The sequence below is a fragment of the Primulina huaijiensis genome, chromosome 16 (genome assembly GCF_012295235.1).
Source record: "Primulina huaijiensis isolate GDHJ02 chromosome 16, ASM1229523v2, whole genome shotgun sequence".
Taxonomy (NCBI): domain Eukaryota; kingdom Viridiplantae; phylum Streptophyta; class Magnoliopsida; order Lamiales; family Gesneriaceae; genus Primulina; species Primulina huaijiensis.
In genome coordinates this window covers 9,513,791-9,537,340 of record NC_133321.1, presented here as the reverse complement: position 1 = coordinate 9,537,340, position 23,550 = coordinate 9,513,791, and the positions used below count along the sequence as shown (strand labels likewise).

The following is a 23,550-nucleotide window of genomic DNA, read 5'->3' as shown; positions in this document are numbered from 1 at the left end:
AATCGCCTTTGCAGCTCATCGTTCATAGAAGCCTGCATATAACACTTCGCCTTCAAGTCATGGTCACACCATTCCTTGTAGGTCTGCAATTCCTCGGGAGTGCAGTCAGTCGGAGCCTCAGCAGGGGGCGACTCAGTCAGTGTATATGCAATCTTTTCCGAGTTTAGGACGATTTTTAGATTTCTTAGCCAAGTGAGATAGTTAGGTCCGGTTAACACATGTTTTTCGAGTATAGCGGATAGCGGGTTGCGTATCGAAGACATTGTCAAAGTTTTTGTACTGAAAAGTAAAACAGATAAATGTTAATGACTATTTTAAAATATTTAGTAAGATATAAAGTTTGGACTTTTACTTTATAAATTTTCGCTCCCACTGTTTTGACATTTTCACTACCCTCTAGTGAAAACGGGAAACTCCTTTCCTCAGTAGGTACGTAAGGTCCAATTAGCGAATTGTGATCCCGAATAATATCAGTCAATCACAATCCCTAAAAGGTAGTTTCCAATTGCATCGCCATGCAACCCTCTACGTAAACTTTTGTCTCACGTTTGATTAGGACCCAATAATATGACGTCGTTCATCTTTACGTGTCAAGCCTAACCCATCGATATTGAACCTTAATGGACGGTCGCCATGAGTTCCCTCAATAATATGAGCCGAAATCATGAGAGTTCCACGTAGTTTACATCACCATGTCAATGGATGTCACAGCTTTCCGGCACCCAGGGTCCCCCAATAATATGAGCCGAGCCCCGAGCACAGGTAGCGTTCATCATGCACCCATTGTCGATGGAAGACATGGAAATTATAAACAAATTTATAATTCCCCTTTTCGGGCTTGATATTAATTTTGAATCTTATTCAAAATGAGGGTTTTTAATTCTGAAAGGTCTCATCATTAATTTTATTTAAAAGCTCGCCATGTTTGATCGTATATTTGTCGGATTCATGCAACTTTGTTATTATCATAATAACGCAGATACTCATTATTTATAATATATCATGCATATATTATAAACAGTAAACAAAACAAGGATGATCAATCGCCCCAAAACTAATGGCCCGTGTGAGCTAAACAAGGGCCTAGGTCCAATCCCAGGGAAATGCATGGGATGCAAATGCAACTATTACATTAGCTTCCAATATTTACATGTCTTCGATCTTCATAATCATCAAGGCCACCATCTTCCAATCTTGATCTTCTACTATACTAATATTTACAAATAAATATCCATGGGAAATAGGGATACATCTCATGGGGTGGGAACGGGCCATAAACCAAGCCCACTTTAAATTTGATAATTATTACAATCATTCAACACAAAATATCCTAGCAATACACCTAGCAAATTGGGCTTGGGCTTTTGATCATCCTTCATGCATAATATCACATATCATACACCATCAATTAATTATCACAACAATTAATTGATCCAATATTATATATCTTGATCCAATCACTAACCGCCACGATTATAAACTAAATTAACAAAGTATACAAACACTTTTGTCTACTTTCCAATTAATTTATTTATAACCAAATTTCTTGTAAATCACAATTTACTATAAATAATTAAAGTCCAACTTAAATTATTTATTTCATGAGAAAATATTTGCAACTTTTGTAATTTTAAACTTAAGGGCTCAAAAACTCATTTTTCTCCAAAAACATTTTGGCCCATTTAATATCACAAATATGTTAGCCATCCTCTGGCCCAAGAACTCAAGGCCCATGACACTTTGATAATCCAAAACACTTTTGGAAACCCTAGTCGTCATCGCCGTCGCCGGATCTCCGTCGCCGGATTCCGGCCAAATTTTTTTTTTTTTAATTAAACATAGGGGCTGTTCGGGCAGCCCGAGGGGCTGCCATTGCTGCCCAAAATGGGCAGCCCCTCGGGCAGCCCGAGCTGCCCGAAATGGGCAGCAACATGCTGCCCGAATTCACCCTTCAAAAGCCTTGATTTTTGTTGGAACAAATCATCTCATGCGGTTAGAAATCGACCTCAATATAATATTATGTATCTGCTACTCCAAAAACGTAACCATAGCTCTGATACCACTTGAAAGGGGATCGGTTACGGTGACCGGAAGCGCAACGGAAGTTTAAAATTTTTATTTTTCATAAGAAATTTTTGGTAATTCAGCCACCATGAGTTACCAAGTGTAGCAAATCTAATAAACACAAAATGACATTCATAGTGTGTTAAGAAATGTACCTATCAATCACAAGGATTGATATATGGCTCCAACTAAGGTGTAAACAACTTAGCTCTTCAATGGTAGAAACTATCTTCAAGCTTCCTTTGAGCACTCCTTGCTAAACTATTAAGCCCACCACCAACTAGGTAGATCCTCTCTTAATTTGCACTAGAAAACTAAGAGGATTTTTCCATGAGAATTATTTTCTTTCCTCAACACTTGAAGAAGAAAAATGAGAGAAAATGGAGGAGAGAACTTGTGCTAAATTTCGGCTAAGGTGTGTAATTAGGAGAGTGAAGTGTGTTGTCTAGGTTGTGGGAAAAGTGAAAAAGTAGTCTTGCATGCCATGCAATATTTTAATCAAAAGTAATCCACACCCCTTCATCTCCCAAGCATGCAAAACCTAGTGGGCTTGTAACATTTACAAAGGGCCCATGAACTTTTAATTTAATTGTCTCAAACATATTTGAGCCCAATTAGACTTTACTTGATTTTACTCAAGCCCACTAGTTAAATAATTATTTCCAATTGGGCTCTACAAGGCCCAATGTTATTTAATTAATTCAACACTTGAATTAATTTAATTATTTGGACTCTACTAGGCCCACTAGTGTTTAATTAATTCAACACTTGAATTAATTTAATTTTAGTCCATAATAATGTTTATGAAAATCACAATTTTCAAATACATTATTCACTTGGCCTACTTTTAATTTAGGAACACATTCATAAATTAAAAATTACATTTCTCTCATAGAAGTCTTACTTCTATTTTTCTTTACGCTTATAAACTCATTTATAAGCCGTTCAACACATTGAACTATTTTAACTTCTCAACGGGATCTAGAAAGCTAGCACTTGTGTGGCCCTCAATGGTTCATTGATACAACTAGCCGTGGGTTCACATCTCCATGTGATTCGGACTAAACATGTCCTTATATGAGCATACCCCAATTGCTCCATTCTTACTTATCAACTCCTTGATAACAAGAATGTCAGAACTCAAGTCTGATAGTACCCAACCAATCATGTTAAACGCCTAGCAGCATCGCTTACATGATTCCCTAGGTATCAAATGATAGTGCCTGCAAGAACCATTCAATTATGGTTAGCGTACAGTACGGTCCCTTCAACTCATATATCCCGACCGATTCGACAACCATTGGTTTATCGAGAGTTGTCAATGAATCGATACTATGTGTCATGTCGTAGTTGCATCGATGGTGTAATCTATGAAACCCCTTTCATAATTACCACCATACTCTGATCAGAGATTTCATACTACATACACATAGGATATCCATACCCGAAGGTAAGCGGTGAATCCCCGACTACAATGCATCGACTCCTATATGTTTCGCCAAAACACCCAACCTTGCCACCTGATGACCCCATGAGAGTCGGTAAACAAGTCAAAGTGTAATGCTAGCACATAGAGTCTCAATGTTGTCCCGGGTCATAAGGACTAATGGTGTACAACCATAAACTAGGACGTTTCCACTCGATAAGTGAGAACCACTTGGAAAGTCCTTTATAGAGGGTTGTTCAGTGCACTCTACAAGGAGCACCTATCTGCATGCTCGGACATCACAATGTCCCCTACCAATGAAACATGGTACTCACATCGCAGATACTAGTCTCGAACTCGAGCGGCCTATATCCTTCTTAGTGGCGGCTGAATCGACTAAGAACCGTTTAGAATATACAGTATTCCAAATATGAGTTTCATGATACTCATCATATGAGCATCTCATATTCTTTCTACTATTTGTATATTCAAGGGCTTTATCCATGCAACTAGCATGGGTATACAGATAAAGAAGTGCCATAATAATTTCAAATATTATTAAAATAAAGACTGTTTATACATAGAGTTTCATTTTGAACACTCGGCCAAAACTTGGCTCGACGTGCACCTACTCTAACAAAAAGATCCGTGAAATCTTGCCACTTTAATGCCGGAACATCAACACCTACCTTGGTAGCATTCCACCAAATACGTACAGCTTTAACTAGCATGAATACTGCACAACCAACTTTGTCCTTGTCTTCATACTTGAGATGATCAAATATCGCCTCAAGTGCTTTGATCCACTCTACTGCCACCAATGGATCAGTGCTTCCTGCAAACTTTGGCGGATCCATTCTCTTAAAAGCAGTAAAGATCCCATCAGTTCCAACTTCTTGAACCACTTGGCCTCTCACTTGGCCTCTACCTTGACCTGTACCTTGCAAACGGAGCAACTGCTGAATCTGTTCACTATGAACCTTGGCTTGCTCTTTCAGTAATTTGCCGAACTCGTCAACAACTCTCGATGAGGGGCTATCCTCACCCTCTGAGGCTTTTCTCTTAGGAGGCATTAAATCCTACAATGTGCTCACATAATACATATCAACCAATAACAATGAATAGATGAAGAAGAAGACATACCCGGACTGTTGAAAGTAGACGAAGTCATATGCATTGGTCCGAAGAACGTTGCTCTGATACCACTAAATGTAACGCCCTCTTGATCGATTTCATAAAATAACAGCGGAATTTAAAATTTCCTTAAAGGAAGGAAGGATTTAAAATGCATTTCAATATATAATCAAAAGTATATACATGATCAAATAAGCGTTGCAACAAAATACAAAATATCATTTTGATCATGTCCAAAAGTGCTAACAAAATAGCCTTCTTCCTTCCATCTTCTATGCATATGACCTCGTCTCCAATCAAAGTCCTGGCCCGTCACTCTTATCTGCATCACATGAAATAACTGAAATGAGTATNAATCGATACTCTATCGGAATATAAGCCTATGGTCGTTGATTAACTAATTGCATGCAATCTCTGGATATCTATTTATCAATCCAATAAATCATTTGAAATCTCTCTTGGACATTAAAACAAACACCTTGAATGCTCTTTTCATTTGCATTCCCTTTTATACAATTGAGGCATATAAAAACCTCTAATATACAACAAAGTATACCAATACATAACATGAATCAAATGAAAGGAAATAACATGTTAAAACCATTTGAAATACAATATATATAATTCATGTGAGAACAAGGAATGAATTTCACTTACTACACTTGGATCACTTGATTCTATTCTCTTAGTACAATTCCTACAACAATAAACCATGTATTGAACCATCAACATCTCAATAATCATAAACCCATACCATAAAACCCATAAAACCAACACAATCAAACATCCCATGATTTCCCAACATCATAATCCAAATAATAACCAAAACTACAAGCTTACCTTAGCTCCTTAACTCCAAAATTATCTTGCTCTTACTTCAATAACCCAACTAGAAACTTGAATCAAAGGGGCGAAAGAAAGGAATGAGAACCCTAGCTCAAAATTGAAGGAGAAGGGAAGGGAGGAGAAGAAAATGAGGAAGACATGGTGCTATAACCGATTATAAGCCTTAAAATACCCAAAACACGTTTTTTGTACTGTGCTAGGCGCTCGGGCGGTCATAAACTACCGCTCGGGCGCGGACCATACTATCCAAAACAAAATTTTCAGAATCAGTGGCGCTCGGGCGGTTATTTCTTACCGCTCGGGCGCCGCTCTGCGCACAGCCGCCTCAAAGATTGCCTCCGAAACGCCTCTTCTTTTCACAATTTGCAAGTGATGAGATTAATATGCTTAGTCTATTGAGTTATAGCAAGGCATGTAATGAGTCAGGGCGGAGGTGCCTAGTCTATGGCGGAGGTGCCAAGTCTTTGGCGGATATGCCAAGACACTGGATGCTTGGTTTATATCGATGTTGCGTAGAAGCAGATCGGCTTCTATTGCGGAGATTCGGTATCTTATGCCAATGTCCAGGAATCGGGATCCCTAGATTAGAAATGAGTTGAGTCTGAGATGTTGAGTTACGAGTTAATTACAGTTTTATATTGATTCATGTCTTTCAGATTATGATACATGTTATTGATATCTGTTGAATGCTTTTATATCGATTCATATGATCGCCTGTACACATTGTTTATACTGGGAATATTATTCTCACCGGAGTTATCCGGCTGTTGTTGTGTCTGTATGTGTGCATGACAACAGGTGGGACAGGATTAGGGTCAAGAAGAGGATGAGAGAAAAAGATTAGCGTGGAGATTCGGACCCAGCAGTAGAATAGGTTTCATCACTGGATATGTAGTTGTTGAACCCTAGTTTGATATGGATCGATGTTGTACAAGACTTGTACTTTTAACTTGTGATATGTATATCAGATTGATTACATTTTGTTCCGCACGGTATTTTAAAAAAAATTTAGACCCAATTTATTTAATTGATCCAATTATTCCCAAAATGATTAAGAAATGAATTAGCGTCCGGGTCCCCACACCTTTATGGAGGGTTGTTCAGTGCACTCTACCAGGAGCACCTATCTCCATGCTCGCACATCACAATGTCTCCTACCAATGAAACATGGTACTCACAACACAAATACTAGTCTCGAACTCGAGCGGCGTATATCCTTCTTAGTGCGGCTGAATCGACTAGGAACTGTTTAGAATATACAGTATTGCAAATATGAGTTTCATGATACTCATCATATGAGCATCTCATATTCTTTCTAATATTTGTATATTCAAGGACTTTATCTCAGCAACATTATCTGCGGAGCCGACTTTGTCAATCGACACTTCTCCTCTGTGCACAATCTCTCGGAGGATGTGGTACTTTCTCAATACGTGTTTGGACTTCTGATGAGACCTTGGCGTCTTTGCTTGAGCTATAGCTCACGTGTTGTCACAAAACACCGGGACAGAGCAACTCCATTAGGAATGATGCCCAACTCTTGGACGAAATTCCTTATCCAAACAGCCTCCTTTGCTGCAGTTGATGCAGCAATGTATTCGGCCTCAGTGGTGGAATCCGCAGTACTGTCTTGCTTGGAACTCTTCCAAGAGACAGCAGCACCATTGAGCATAAATACGAATCCAAAGGTTGACTTCGAGTCATCGATATCGGTTTGAAAGCTAGAGTCGGTATTGATGCGAACACGGATGGTCAAGCTCCAAGGAAAACATGGGATCGTTTGGAATTGCCGGAGGGACCAATTACAAGGGGACGACTGAAGAAGTTCAAGGAAGCGTTGCATGGACTTATGAGCAAAAGAGAAGGACTTGCAAGTGAGGTGCAGAGTGCGGAAGGCTTCGTGATGCATGGGACTACGTGTGAGGGCCAAAGGAACATGATTCAACCGATTTTTGAACTACCGAGGCTACACGAACCCAAGCACGGACCTGTACACGGGGTCCGTGTCCATTACAACCGAGAATGAAGAAATCCAGTGTGTACACGGACCCGAGCACGGACCTGTACACGGGGTCCGTGTACCTCACACTGCCTACACGGACCCAGTGTACCTCACACTGCCTACACGGACCCAGCTCCAGACGTCTACACGGGGTCCGCGTACGTGGCGGTTTGGGAGAGGATTTTTCCTTTTTAGAGTTTTAATTATTTTGGCAACTAGATATTGTTATCTTTTTGATATTAAAACATGATATGGACGAAAATCAACACAGAATTCATTATTATTGAGTTTTGTATAAAATTTTTGAGTTTTTCTCTCAAAAACCTTTGCAAGGCTTTGCTTTGTTTTCATCAAAATTCAAACTTATCAAGATTCGTTCTTGTGGCGTTTGTCGATTGATTTCATATGGATTGTCAAAGACAAGTACTTTGAAGGTTCGTCTGTTTCTCAATTGTTTTATCGTGAATATTTAATGCTAAATTTTCTAATTTAAAGGTGAATATCACAAACCATATTTGATTCAAAAGATCGGGCCAACAACTTATATCCTTGTTTGTTATTGAATTGAGGGAGCGATTCATATTTAATCGTGTTTGCTTTTCTTACGCACGTGGATTCGTATCATTTGGTATCAGAGCTTCGGTTCATTGAATTCAAGTAAGTTTATCATGTTATTATCTCGTTCTATTATCAGATCTGTCATCCTTTCGTTCCTTTTTCAGATCTATTTTTTTGGTATATCGAGTTTTGTTTGTATTTTTGTAGGTTCACCATTATTTCTTTTTGGTATTTTGTTCTATTTCTTTTTGTGAGTCATATACAAGTGCCTCACACAGTCAAAAAAAAAATTTTAATATTTACCGCCAAATTGCTTGTCTACGCAGTCTAAGTGAGTCGATCACAATTGTTCACAAGTTGAACTTGATTGTTTGATATACAAATACAAAGCTTGAGCACACTTTCGAGAATACTATCAAATTTGAGTGAAATTACTTGAGTGAGAGTGAATTTTCATTGGAGTGACTAGTGCGTATTTGTTGTGAGCAAATATAATAAGAGAGGAGAGACGAGCGAACTTTCCTTGGAGTGACCGTGAGCATTTGGGTGAGGAATATTTTGTTTTCTACTAACGATTTCTTGCAGGTACAAATCTGAAATTAAATGGAGAAGGAGATAGGAGATAGTTTGAACCCGGGGTTGTCTAAAGTTCAAATGGAGGCGTTGTTTGGGCATTTTAGTAGGCTGATGAAGGTAGAGTTGGAGCCATTACATGAGCGGTTGGATAGGCTTGAAGTTAGTACTAGTAAGGATAAATCTAAGCCTAAAGATTTGGGTAGGAAAGAAGAAGAGGAAGAGTATGATTTGGGAATGGATGAGGAGAGCCAAAATGAGAATTGGGGTAGTAATGGAATAGGTCGAGGATTTGGTAGAGGTAGAAGAGAAGCCGTAAGGGGTAGACATGATGGGAATAGGGAAGATGGGAACATGGGTAGCATTAAGATGAAAATTCCATCGTTCCATGGGAAATCTGACCCCGAGGCATATTTAGAGTGGGAAAAGAGGGTAGAGTTTGTTTTTGAATGTCACCACTACTCCGAACAAAAGAAGGTTAGGTTGGCGGTGGTTGAATTTCTAGACTATGCTCTCATTTGGTGGGATCAATTAGTGACCACTAGGAGGAGGTATAATGAGAGACCCATAGAAACTTGGGATGAGATGAAGAGGGTCATGAGGAAGAGGTTTGTGCCCAATCACTATTATAGGGAGATGTTTAAGAGGCTACAAACTTTGAGGCAAGGGGTAAAGAATGTTGAAGAATACTATAAGGAGATGGAAGTGGTCATGATTAGGGCCAATATTGAGGAGGATAGTGAGGCGACCATGGCTCGTTTTCTTTGTGGTTTAAACAGGGAAATTCAAGACCAATTGGAGCTTAGGCATTACTTGGATCTAGACGAGATGGTGCAAATGGCCATAAAGGTGGAGCAACAACTCAAAAGGCGAGGATTTGACCACACCAACCAAACTGGGGGTTCATCATCTTTGTGGCGATCAAATGTGGTGAAGCGTGAGGAGAATAAGGTGATAACCAAGCCCAAGATGGAGACCAAACAAGAGGCGCCTAAACAAGGAGTGCAAGGTAAATCTGAAACTCCTCTTAATCGATCTAGAGATGTTAAATATTTTAGGTGTCAAGGGTTAGGTCAAATTTCTAGTGAATGTCCTAACAAAAGGGTAATGATTTTAAATGACTATGGTGAGTATGAATCTCATAGTGAGGGAGATGAGGATGATATGCCTGCGTTAGAGGATCCTGATGAGGGATATGAGGCGGCTGTAGGTGAAGCACTAGTTACTAGGCGAATCATGAGTGCCAAAGTCAAGGAGGAGGAGACTAACCAAAGAGAGAACTTGTTCCATACTAGGTTTTTTGTAAATCAAAAGGTTTGCAATCTAATCATAGATGGGGGGAGTTGTACTAATGTGGCAAGTGTTGAGATGGTGGAGAAATTGGGTTTACCTACATTAAAGCATCCTCAACCATATATGCTTCAATGGTTGAATGATTGTGCGGAGGTGAAGGTTACAAAACAAGTGCTAGTGCCTTTTGCTATTGGGAAGTATGTGGATGAGATCTTGTGTGATGTGGTACCCATGCATGCATGTCATATCTTGTTTGATAGACCTTGGCAATATGATAGGCGGGTGACACATGATGGGTTCAAAAATAGGTACTACTTGGTATTGAATAAGGAAGCCATTGTATTACTTCCTTTGTCCCCAAAGCAAGTATTGGAGGACCACTTGAAAAAAAGAAGAGAGATGAGGTAGAAAAAAAGAATGAACTAAAAAGTGAGATGGCCTTTGATAAAAAAATGAAATGTCTAAAAAAAAGAGTGACAAAAAGAGTGAGATAGCCATACAAAAGAAAAATGAGAGGGAAAAAAATGAGGGGAAAGAAAATGAGAGGAAAGAGGCCAAGAAAAAAACATATATGGCCCAAAAGGGTGAGTTTAAACATTTGATGCACACACATGAACCACTTGTGTTGATTCTTTATAAAGAGATCCTCTTTAACACAAGTGATATAGCCGGGACCCTTCCGAGCATTGTTGTTTCACTTTTGCAGGAATTTGACGATATATTTTCGGAGGAGCTACCTCAAGGATTACCACCATTGAGGGGAATTGAGCACCAAATTGATTTTGTGCCCGGGAGTGCATTGCCAAATCGTCCAACTTATAAAAGCAACCCGGAGGAGACCAAGGAGCTTCAACGGCAGGTAAGTGAGTTGTTAGATAAGGGTTTCGTGCGTTAGTCCATGTATCCTTGTGCTGTACCTGTTTTACTAGTTTCTAAGAAAGATGGCTCATGGCGTATGTGTGTGGATTGTAGGGCAATCAATAACATAACCATTAAGTATAGGCATCCCATACCTAGACTAGATGATATGTTAGATGAATTGCATGGTGCATGTGTCTTAAGTAAAATTGACTTGAAGAGTGGTTCACCAAATTAGAATGAGAGAAGGTGATGAATGGAAAACTACTTTTAACACCAAATACAGGTTATATGAGTGGATGGTCATGCCTTTTGGCCTAACTAACGCTCCTAGCACCTTTATGAGGTTAATGAATCATATTTTGGGTGCACACATAGGAAAGTTTATTGTTGTTTATTTTGATGATATCCTAGTGTGTAGAACCCGTAACTTGGACTGCGTATAAGCCATGCATAATTTCTAGTATTTAAATTAAAATGATTTTTATTGCATGAGTATTTAAATTCTTTTCTTTAAATTTATTTATTTTACGTAGTTGTTTAATTGTCACCTTTTCAGTTAAATAAGTGAGGCCTGACTGGAGATGGAGTATTGAGATAAGTTAATAAAGACTTATTTAAGAAGTGATAATTTAGCATGTTAGTAAATATAATTTAAAAAGTTGGCATGCATGCAAGTTATTAAATTTCTTTGGTATTTTATTAAATTATTTTAAAGCATAAAATGCAAGTTTATTTTATTAATTTGTGTTTAATTATTTTCATGCATTTTAGGCATAATTATTGCAAGATAGGTATTTATTTCATGAATTTTATCAGTTCATGCATTGGGATTTCTAGATGCATTTCACGCTCAAACGAGGATCGGAGACCGGAGAATTTTCAAGAAAATTATTTTTATTACAAGATTAAGTTTTATTAATTAATATAAGAAGTTTTAAAGGTATTTTTCAAGAATTGAGATTTATTGGGTATTTTACCCGCATGATTTTAATTTTAACTGTGCACAAATTTTATCGAATCGAGGAACTTTTTGAGTGTTCGGCTAAAAATTTCAAAAACTTTTCAACACGAAATATTTTTCGGGAGTATGTTTGGATTTAACCTAAACTACAATTAAACTAAACCTAAAGCTACCCTACCTATTAAATCAACCGACACCCTCTCCAACCACTCCATTATCTTCATTTCAGCATCTCCACAGCAGAAAACTCCATGGAGGCTTCGGCCAAGTGACTCCTTTCAAGAAGAAAATTCACTCGACAAATTCTCGACGCTCGTTCTTCGATCTCCTCGCTTCTATAACGTCTAAGGCATTCATTGTATCATTATTTCTGCATCATTCATGTCTTTTACTGCGGTGTGTATGCATTTGTATGGGAACTTTCGATCTAGCCTTGTACATGAAGAATCTTCGGTTTTTACGTGTGTTCTTGCATTCCATGCTTTGCTACTCACGTTTTCTTGTTTGTTGTTGCAAAAGGGGGCTGCTATGAGGTGTGGCTGAAGGTTTAGGGACGAAATTATTTGTAACCCTCTGACCCGATTTCATAAAAATAACAGCGGAATTTAAAATTTCTCTTGAAAGAAAGAAGGTTTAAAATACATTTCCATATAGTCAAAAGTATACACATGATCAATCAAATGATACAACAAAAATACAAAATATCATTTTGTATGATCATGTCCAAAATACTATCAAAATAATCTTTTCTTCTTCCATCTCTATATGCATATGACTCCGGCCTCAATCAACGTCCCGGCTCGTCGCTCTTAACTGCATCACATGAAATAACTGAAATGAGTATAAAACTCAGCAAGTCGAACTCTTACATAGCAATATACATATACCATACTCTGAAAACATGGCTTTGAAAACATTAAATACCATCAACTCTGAAACATGAATATCATAGAATGAATAACAATAACGATGGTATTTCTCTTTTCTCTGTTGGATTGATATCTATATAGTAACTCTGTCTCTGTACCTATATCCCATCGATATACATCGATAACTCTGAGAGATATAAGCCTATGGTCGTTGATCAACTAATTGCATGCAATCTCTGACTATGTATCTATCAATCCAATAAAACATTCGAATTCACTCTTTGGCATTAAAACAAACACTTTGAAGACTCTATTTTCTTTTGTATTCCCTTTAACATAATTGAGACATAAGAATGTCTCTAATATACAACAAGGTGTATTAATACATAGCCTGAATCAAATGGAACGGAATAACACTTTAAAACCATTGAAACACAATACATATATTATCATGTGAGCACAAGGAAAAGAATTCCACTTACAACACTTGGAACCTTGAATCTATACCCTTGGTTGGATTCCTACAACAATAAACCATAATTTGCACCATCAATAACCCAATAATCACAAACTCATACCATTAAATCCATAAAACCAACACCATCAACAAACCCATGATTTCTCCCAAACACCAAAACCAAGAATAAACTATACCACAAGCTTACCTTAGCTCCTTGAACTCCAAAAGAACCTTGCTCACACATCAAAACTACCACAAGATGTTTGAATCAAAGAAAGGAAATGAAACCCTAACCTCTCCTTGAGAGAAAGAACCGAGAAAATGGGAGAAGAAATGAGAAAAATGAACCAACTCTTGCATTATATCACTTAAATCTCGAAAACACGCTTCTACTGTTCATGCACCGCGGGTGCGCTACATACCTCACCGCGGGTGCGGTGTGCCTTCGGCACCTCAACCAAATTTCTGAAAATGACGACCGCGGGTGCGGTACCTATCCCACCGCGGGTGCGGTGTCTCTTCGGCAATTCCACAAATTCTGCAATAAAGACCGCGGGTGCGCTGCACAAATCACCGCGGCTGCGGTCTGGTCTCAGCCAAAACAACTCTATCCAACTGAAATCGAATCGCAACGCTGATACAACACAACTACCCATCAACTAATATCAACAATACCACAAAACAATAATAACCAACAATACTATGACCCATAATCACAAATCTTAACATCTAAATCAAACTTAATCTTAACCAAATAATCCATAAACATACGAAATCTTAAACTGTACCGTTCACCAGGCTTGGATATTACAATCTCCCCTCCTTAGAGGAAATTTCGTCCTCGAAATTGAAGTCACTGCGAAACAACTCAGGACACTTCTCTTTCATCTCATCCTCTGGTTCCCACGTGGCTTCTTCAATCAAATGATTCTTCCAAAGGACTTTAACGATGTCGATCTCTTTGTTCCTCAACACTTTAACTTTGCGATCCAGAATCTGGACCGGAATCTCTTGGTACGTCAAATTCGGCGTCAAATCCAATGGCTCGTGGCGAAGAACATGGGAAGGATTCGCAATATATTTCCTGAGCATAGAGACGTTAAAAACATTATGAACTCTGTCAAGATCTGGCGGTAGGGCTAACCTGTAAGCTCGATCACCAATTCTATCCAAGATCTCAAATGGGCCAATAAATCTCGGACTCAACTTTCCCTTCTTGCCAAACCGCATCACACCCTTAAGAGGTGCTATCTTCAAGAACACATGATCGCCAACCTCAAACTGCAATGGCCTACGACGCACATCGGCATAACTCTTCTGTCTCGACTGCGCTGTCTTCATTCTCTCTCGGATAACAGCAACAACATCAGCAGTCTGTTGGACTAACTCTGGACCCAGCATCTTCCTCTCACCAATCTCATCCCAATACAAGGGAGATCTACACTTCCTACCATAAAGTGCTTCATACGGTGCCATGCCAATTGTCGCTTGGTAGCTATTATTATACGTGAACTCAACAAGAGGCAATTTAGAATTCCAGCTACCAGGATAATCGATAGTACAAGCTCTGAGCATATCCTCTAAAATCTGAATAACTCTCTCTGATTGACCATCGCTCTGGGGGTGATATGCTGTACTAAATGCTAACCGTGTACCCATAGCTCTGTGCAAACTCTTCCAAAACTCTGAAGTAAATCTAGGATCACGATCAGACACGATCGACACAGGAACACCATGAAGTCTAACAATCTCTGCTATGTACTCTTCGGCATACTGGTTCATGGAATATGTCGTCTTGACTGGAAGAAAATGCGCTGACTTGGTCAATCGATCAACAATAACCCAAATAGAGTTAAAACCTTTCTGCGTTCTGGGAAGACCAGTCACGAAATCCATCGTAATGTGCTCCCATTTCCATTGAGGAATCGGCAATGATAACAATGTCCCAGCAGGTCTCTGGTGCTCGATCTTCACCTGCTGACAAGTTAGGCACTGAGAAATAAACATGGCAATATCTTTCTTCATACCTGGCCACCAATAGAGTCTACGAAGATCCTGATACATCTTAGTGCTGCCTGGATGTATCGAGTATGGCGCTGTATGTGCCTCTGTCAAGACGTCTCGCCGAATATCATCACCAGCAGGAATGCAAATACGGCCTCTAAACGTCACCAAACCATCTCTATTCGTCGCGAACTCTGAATTACCTCTCTCCTCTGCTCTAGCTCTCAACTCTAACAACTGAACATCAATAGCCTGCTCTCTACGGATCCTGTCCGTCAATGTAGCCCGAATAACCAACGCTGAAAAACGAGCAATGGTTCCAGGAACCACCAAAGCTATCTCCTCTCGCTGCAAATCTAACAACAACGGCTGCTGAATCATAGAACTTAAAGAAGAACTCGACTTACAGCTCAATGCATCCGCTACAACATTCGCCTTCCCTGGGTGGTAACTAATAGTCACATCATAGTCTTTGACAAGCTCTAACCACCGTCTCTGTCGCATATTAAGTTCTTTCTGTGAAAACAAATACTTTAAACTCTTGTGGTCTGTGAAAATTTCACACTTTTCGCCATACAAATAGTGTCTCCAGATTTTCAGGGGCGAAAACCACAGCTGCCAGCTCCAAATCATGCGTAGGATAATTCTTCTCGTAATCCTTCAACTGGCGAGAAGCATAGGCTATAACTTTACCTCGTTGCATCAACACTGCACCGAGGCCCTTCTTCGACCCATCGGTAAAAACAACAAAGTTCTCTGAACCACTGGGCAAAGCAATTACTGGAGCTGTCGTCAACTTATCTTTCAACTCCTGGAATCCTCTTTGGCATTCATTGGACCACTCAAAACTTCACAGTCTTCCTCGTCATATTAGTTAACGACAGGGCAATCTTGGAAAATTTTGAAATAAAACGACGATAATAACCCGCCAAACCAAGAAAACTGCGTACTTCTGGTACAGTGGTAGGAATAGCCACTTCTGAATCGCCTCTATTTTCACTGGATCAACAGCTATACCATCCTTCGAGACAACATGGCCTAAGAAAGAAATCTGCTCCAACCAGAACTCACACTTCTTCAACTTAGAATACAACCTCTTCTCTCTCAGCAACTGAAGAACAACTCTGAGGTGCTCTGAATGAAGCTCTCTGGTCTTGGAGTAAATCAAAATGTCATCGATAAAAACAATGACAAAGCTATCCAAATACGGCTTGAACACACGGTTCATAAGATCCATGAAGACTGACGGAGCATTGGTCAGACCAAAAGACATCACAAGAAATTCATAGTGACCGTACCTGGTCCGAAACGCCGTCTTAGGGATATCAGACTCCCTAACCTTCAACTGATAATAGCAAGATCGCAAATCAATCTTCGAGAACACTGTAGCCCCTTGCAGTTGTTCAAAAAGGTCATCTATCTGTGGCAACGGATACTTATTCTTAATCGTCACTTTGTTGATCTCTCTATAACCAATACACAGCCGCAACGACCCATCTTTCTTCTTGACGAAAAGAACCGGAGCTCCCCAAGGCGAAGAACTCGGCCGAATAAAACCTTTATCCAATAAATCCTGCAATTGCATCTTCAACTCTTTCATCTCTGAAGGGGCCATTCTGTACGGATCCTTAGAAATAAGAACCGTACCCGGAACTAGATCAATCACAAACTCAACATCTCTGTCCGACGGTAAACCCGGCACATCATCCTCAAATACATCAGAGAACTCTCTCACAACATCAATATCATCAATATTCAACTTCACAATTCTATCCATATCCATAATCGAAGCCAAAAACCCAACACAACCTCTAAACAACAACTTCTTAGCCTCAAGACACGAAATAAAAGGAAGGATCAGCGAAGTACCTGCACTGGCGAACAAACCTTCCCTATTGCCATCATCTGCAAATTTCACCGTCTTAGCAACGCAATCAATCACTGCACGATAGGTTGATAGCCAATCCATGCCAAGTATAATATCAAACGCAACCATCGGAATAACAATCAAGTCGGCATAAACAACTCGCCCATCAATTTGAACAGAGCACGCATACACAATAGATGTTGGGCACAACACATCCCCCGAAGGCAAAACAACATTAAACTGGAGGGGAATAACAGAAGGAACTATACCCAAAGATCTCAAAAATAGTTCAGACATAAAAGAATGAGTAGCACCTGTATCAATCAATGTCGTAGCTACTCTGCCTGAAATTAAAATAGTGCTAGAGATCACAGAAGAATCATGGTTTATACCTTCCTTTGTCATGGTAAAGATGCGACCCTGCACCTTCTCTTTACTCGAGCCTCTTGGACAATCCTTGGCTATATGGCCTGCAGTGCCACAACGGTAACAAGTATGAGTACCAAATCTGCACTCTCCCCGATGATGTCTACTGCACTTGGGACACAATGGCTTCTCAGGATCAGATGGAACTGTCGGTGGTTTAGGACTCGGCTCCAACTTGCCTTTCCCTTTAAAATGGTCCTTTCCTCTTTGGCTCGAACCTTGACCTCTTTGAGCAACAAACTGCTGCCTCGCCTGTCTCTCTCTGGCAATGTCTTTCTCATCTTGCTCGGCCAACAAAGCCTTAGACACAATCTCTTTGAATGTCACCGCCTTCGACATATTGATGTCCCTTCTGATTTCTGCTCGAAGGCCTCTAATGAAATGAGCACCCTTGTCTTTGTCATTGGAGGCAATATACGGAGCAAACAGACAGCCCTCTTCAAACTTCAGAATATACTCATCAACATTCATACCTCCTTGACGAAGCTCTAAAAACTCAGTCACCTTCCGAGCTCGAAGTGCATCTGGGAAATACTTGTCATAGAAAAGATCAGTGAACTCTTGCCACTTCAATGCTGGAACATCAACACTTACCTTGGTAGCATTCCACCAAATGCGTGCAGCTTTGACTAACATGAACACTGCACAACTGATTCTGTCCTTATCTTCATAGTTGAGATGATCGAAAATCGCCTCAAGAGCTTTGACCCACTCTACAGCCACCAATGGATCAGTGCTTCCTGCAAATTCCGGCGGATCCATTCTCTTGAAAGCAGTAAAGATCCCATCGGTCCCAACTGCCTGAGCCACTTGGCCTCTCCCTTGACCTCTACCTTGGCCTGTTCCTTGCAAACGTAACAACTGTTGGATCTGCTCACTATGGACCTTAGCTTGCTCTTTCAGTAGCTTGCCGAACTCATCGACAACTCTAGAGGAAGAACTATCCTCACCCTCTGAAGCCTTTCTCTTAGGAGGCATACTCCTACAATGTGCTCACATAATACATATCAACCAATAACAATAATTAGATGTAGAAGAAGACATACCCGGACTGTTGAAAGTAGACGAAGTCATATGCATTGGTCCGAAGAACGGTGCTCTGATACCACTAAATGTAACCCTCTGACCCGAATTCATAAAATAACAGCGGAATTAAAATTTTTTTTTTCTTGAAGGAAAGAAGGTTTAAAATACATTTCCATATAGTCAAAAGTATACACATGATCAATCAAATGATACAACAAAAAAACAAAATATCATTTTTATGATCATGTCCAAAATGCTATCAAAATAATCTTTCCTTCCTCCATCTCTATATGCATATGACTCCGGCCTCAATCAACGTCCCGGCTCGTCGCTCTTATCTGCATCACATGAAATAACTGAAATGAGTATAAAACTCAGCAAGTGGAACTCTTACATAGCAATGTACATATCACACTCTGAAAACATGGCTTTGAAAACATTAAATACCATCAACTCTGAAACATGAATATCATAGAATGAATAACAATAACGATGGTATTTCTCTTTTCTCTGTTGGATTGATATCTATATAGTAACTCTGTCTCTGTACCTATATCCCATCGATATACATCGATAACTCTGAGGGATATAAGCCTATGGTCGTTGATCAACTAATTGCATGCAATCTCTGACTATGTATCTATCAATCCAATAAAACATTTGAATTCTCTCTTTGGCATTAAAACAAACACTTTGAAGACTCTATTTTCTTTTGTATTCCCTTTAACATAATTGAGACATAAGAATGTCTCTAATATACAACAAGGTGTATTAATACATAGCATGAATCAAATGGAAGGGAATAACACTTTAAAACCATTGAAACACAATACATATATTATCATGTGAGCACAAGGAAATGAATTCCACTTACAACACTTGGAACCTTGAATCTATACCCTTGGTACACAACCTACAACAATAAACCATAATTTGCACCATCAATAACCCAATAATCACAAACTCATACCATTAAATCCATAAAACCAACACCATCAACAAACCCATGATTTCTCCCAACACCAAAACCAAGAATAAACTATACCACAAGCTTACCTTAGCTCCTTGAACCCACAAGAACCTTGATCACACTTCAATAATCCAACAAGTAGCTTGAATCAAAGAAAGGAAATGAAACCCTAACCTCCCCTTGAGAGAAAGAACCGAGAAAATGGGAGAAGAAATGAGAAAAATGAACCAACTCTTGCATTATATCACTTAAATCTCGAAAACACGCTTCTACTGTTCATGCACCGCGGGTGCGCTACATACCTCACCGCGGGTGCGGTGTGCCTTCGGCACCTCAACCAAATTTCTGAAATCGACGACCGAGGGTGCGGTACCTATCCCACCGCGGGTGCGGTGTCCCTTCGGCAATTCCACAAATTCTGCAATAAAGACCGCGGGTGCGCTGCACAAATCACCGCGGGTGCGGTCTGGTCTCGGCCAAAACAACTCTATGCAACTGAAATCGAATCGCAACGCTGATACAACACAACTACCCATCAACTAATATCAACAATACCACAAAACAATAATAACCAACAATACTATGACCCATAATCACAACTCTTAACATCTAAATCAAACTTAATCTTAACCAAATAATCCATAAACATACGAAATCTTAAACTGTACCGTTCACCAGGCTTGGATATGAAATTATTGCTGTAAGTAGGCTGGAGTCCTTGGAGCGCAGGTTTTAGTGAGAGCCGAGGTGAGTTCTTGGGTGTGTTGGCTTGTCGGTGAGGAGATCGAAGGATTTACAAGGACCGGCGGTGCAAGGGCCTAGCCGAGCCTTAGACCAGACCCTGGTGGGTCTGATACAAGGCTTTGAAGGGTTCAGCACGGGCAAGAAAGGGACTCAAGCGCAGCTGATCGAGAGAGTAGGAAATTATTCGTGAATTGGGTTTCCTTGGAGTCTAGCTAGAAGCTGTGAGTTCCAATATGCATGGGCTGATTTTTGTGGGTTCAGTAGGTTTGGGAAAGTTCTAGGATGGTCTAAGAAAGGTTGGTTGGTGGCTGGAACCATCGGCTATGGTGTAGGGATGGTAATTGCTTGCTAGGGTCTTGGCAAAGGTTGAGTGATGGCTGCTGGATTTTTCCAGCTGCTGTCAAAGGTTTTTTCGAAGGCCTAAGGGGCTGGTTTTGGGGAAATTAAGGTCTTTTAAGAGTTTATAAGGTGTGGTAAAAAGTTGGGAAAGTTTTGGTTAAGTTTCGGTTCGATTCGGGTTAAAATCGAGACTCCGGTCCAATTTTTGAAACAATTCGGTTAAGTTATGAAATGGGCTCGGGTTTACGTCTAGGGATGTTTTTAAATATGTTTTGGGAAATTTTAAGGAGTTTGGTAAGGTTCGGATCAAAATAATGAGGTTTGGATTTATCCGGGATTTAGTCGCCGTACGAAACGTTAATTACAGAATTAATTGAAACGCCTAGATTTAAGCTTAATAAAATTATGGAAAATTATATTTAAGCTCAAATAATTATTAGAAGTCTAAGTTTTTAATTTGGGAATTTTATGCTAAGGTTTGGTTTAATTCGGGATTAAAACGCATTAATATGTTATATTTAAAGATTAATTTAAAAGTCATTGATTTAAGTCAAATAAAAATATGAGAAAATTTTTGTAGGCTTAAATAATTATTTGGGGCATTTTAGAGTCAATGAAATTAAGAAAATATCAAAAACGTGAAACTTTACGTCTAGGGGTGAAAAGATAATTTTCGGGTTTCCAAGGGCAAAATTGTCATTTTGCACCCTGGGTGAGATTTTGGACCTGTAGCGCCCTGAGTACAAATTCATGATATTTTAATTGTTCATGCATCATGTTTACGATTTTTTTTCGCTATTATAATAATTATTGTGCATGCTTGGTTTAAAGAAATTAAGAGAGAAAAAGTAAGAAAGTGAAGAGCACTCTGTCTCCGCCGCGCCGCGTCGTTATTTCGTTTGTTTTCTGTCAAAACAAACCAAGGCATGTTCATATCTTCTTTCACTCTTCACTCAAGCCATATAGGTATTTTTAAATATCGCAAGTACATGATTTTAATGCAAGAAAATCGAAATTGTTCATATTCAATTATGTTATTTAATTATATTACGTGCGAAATATTCATTTTGAGATTTATGCGATATTGCTTGTGGTCACTTTACTATCATGGGCTTATTACTTCACCCGGTCGCCAGTTCCCGGTCAGTTCAGTTTTGTACCACCCGGTCACCAGTTACCGGTCAGTTCAGTTCAGTTCAGGGGCCACTTGCGTAGACCATAATCTCACCAAGAAAATTATTACATGCTATTTCATTACAGGGCTCCAAGGAGCAAACATTTTCGCCATGATTTTCAGTTCAGTTATGTATGTATTATAATTAATCATGACACGATATTTTACGTTATGCCTCACGACATGATATTTTCACTTGCATGCAATTTTATTATTTATTTACTCGTTATTTACGATATATGCATGCTGAGTCTTTAGACTCACTAGACTTGATTGTTGTAGGTACCGATGATGCAGGGACCGAGGGCGGGGACCATTGAGCTAGCTTGGGTCGGCAGTAGTGGAACCCGAGGACCTCATGTTTTTAGCATTTACTATTTTGACTCAAACAAATTTCTTCGTTGTTGAATTGTTTTAAATTATTATCTTGCAAACAAACATTTACTTCCGCTGCTATTTTGAATGGTTAAACTTTTATTAGTTATTTATTTATGAATGATGCATTTTAATTAATTAAAAAGAAAAATTTTAAATTTTCCGCAAATTTTCAAGTACGTATTTAGAGGCCTCTACAGCTGATATCAGAGCCTATGTTCTTGTAAAGGGTTGTACTACTACTGACCACGAGAAGCTCATGAAGTCACGTCTTCGGTCTGTAAGTTTTACATTCATGCATTTTATTTAAAGCCGGAATTATTTTAACTGCATGTTCTCATGAAGTATTTTTACATTTAGATTTTAATCGTTCAGTATTTATTTACATTTAAATAAATTATGGAATTATGCATGTTGGTTACGTATGGGTTATTTATGGAACAGTATGCCTCCTAGACGCCAAGTTGGACGCCCGAGAGGTGATGATGAGCCTTGTCATGAGGACAGGGAGGAGCAGAGACAGGAGGGGAATGGACCTCCACCCCCTCCACCAAATATGAATGCCCAAATGCTAGCTGGTATGACTCAGTTCTTCGCACAGTTTGCGGGGAACAATGCTGTGGCGACCAGGCCGATATGGCCTGAGGCTGTCTACGAGAGATTCAAGAAGATGCGTCCTAAGGAGTTTTCAGGGACGACAGACCCCATGATTGCCGAGGGCTGGATCAAGTCCCTTGAAGTTATCTTCGAGTTCATGGAGCTTGGAGATGCAGACAGAGTCCGGTGTGCCAGCTACTTATTCGGAGGAGATGCCCGCTTATGGTGGGAAGGAGCATCAGTAGCCCTGAACTTGGCTACGCTGAGTTGGACACGCTTCACGGAGGTATTTTACTCCAAATATTTTACTGATGAGGTGCGTTCGCGTTTGACCAGGGAGTTTATGACCCTGAGGCAGGGAGAGCTGACTGTTACGAAATTCATCCGTAAGTTTGAGAGGGGCTGTCACTTTGTGCCCTTTATTGCGAATGATGCGGGTGCCAAGCTGAGGCACTTTCTTGATGGACTGCGGCCACTCTTACGCCGCGATGTTAGGGTTGCTGGCCCTACTACTTTTGAAGTTGCCGTTTCTAGAGCTCTTGCCACAGAGCAAGATCTGATTGACATTGAGAGGGATCGCTTGGGTAAGCGACCAGTCCAGGTACCACACCGCCCTCCTCCTCAGCAGCAACAGCAGCAGAATAAGAGGCCTTTCCACGGCCCACCCGGAAATCGCGGTCAGTAGCTGCAGCGGGGACGCGCAGTCCCTAAGACCTTTGAGCAACCAGTTTGTCCCAAGTGCACTCGCCGCCATGCTGGAGTATGTATGTATGTCTCAGGGAAGTGTTACAAGTGTGGTAGCCCAGAGCACGTGCTGACGCAGTGCCCTCAGAGGAACCTGCCTACCCAAGGCAGGGTGTTTGCTCTCCATGCAACGGAAACGAACACAGAAACCATGCTTATGACAGGTATCTTAACGCTTTGAGTTATATTTGAAATTCGGTGTTTTGAGAATCTAGGTTAATATTTTTGAACTTAGAA

At 39.9% G+C, this 23,550-nt stretch overlaps 1 long non-coding RNA gene across 1 annotated transcript; it reads left to right on the top strand.

The window, feature by feature from the left end:
* The first annotated feature begins 12,115 nt into the window (after positions 1-12,115).
* LOC140961875 (uncharacterized) lies at positions 12,116-20,192 on the top strand. Its single transcript, XR_012172407.1, has 2 exons — positions 12,116-12,263; positions 20,019-20,192. It is a non-coding gene; the product is annotated as an uncharacterized lncRNA (long non-coding RNA).
* Positions 20,193-23,550: the final 3,358 nt, after the last annotated feature.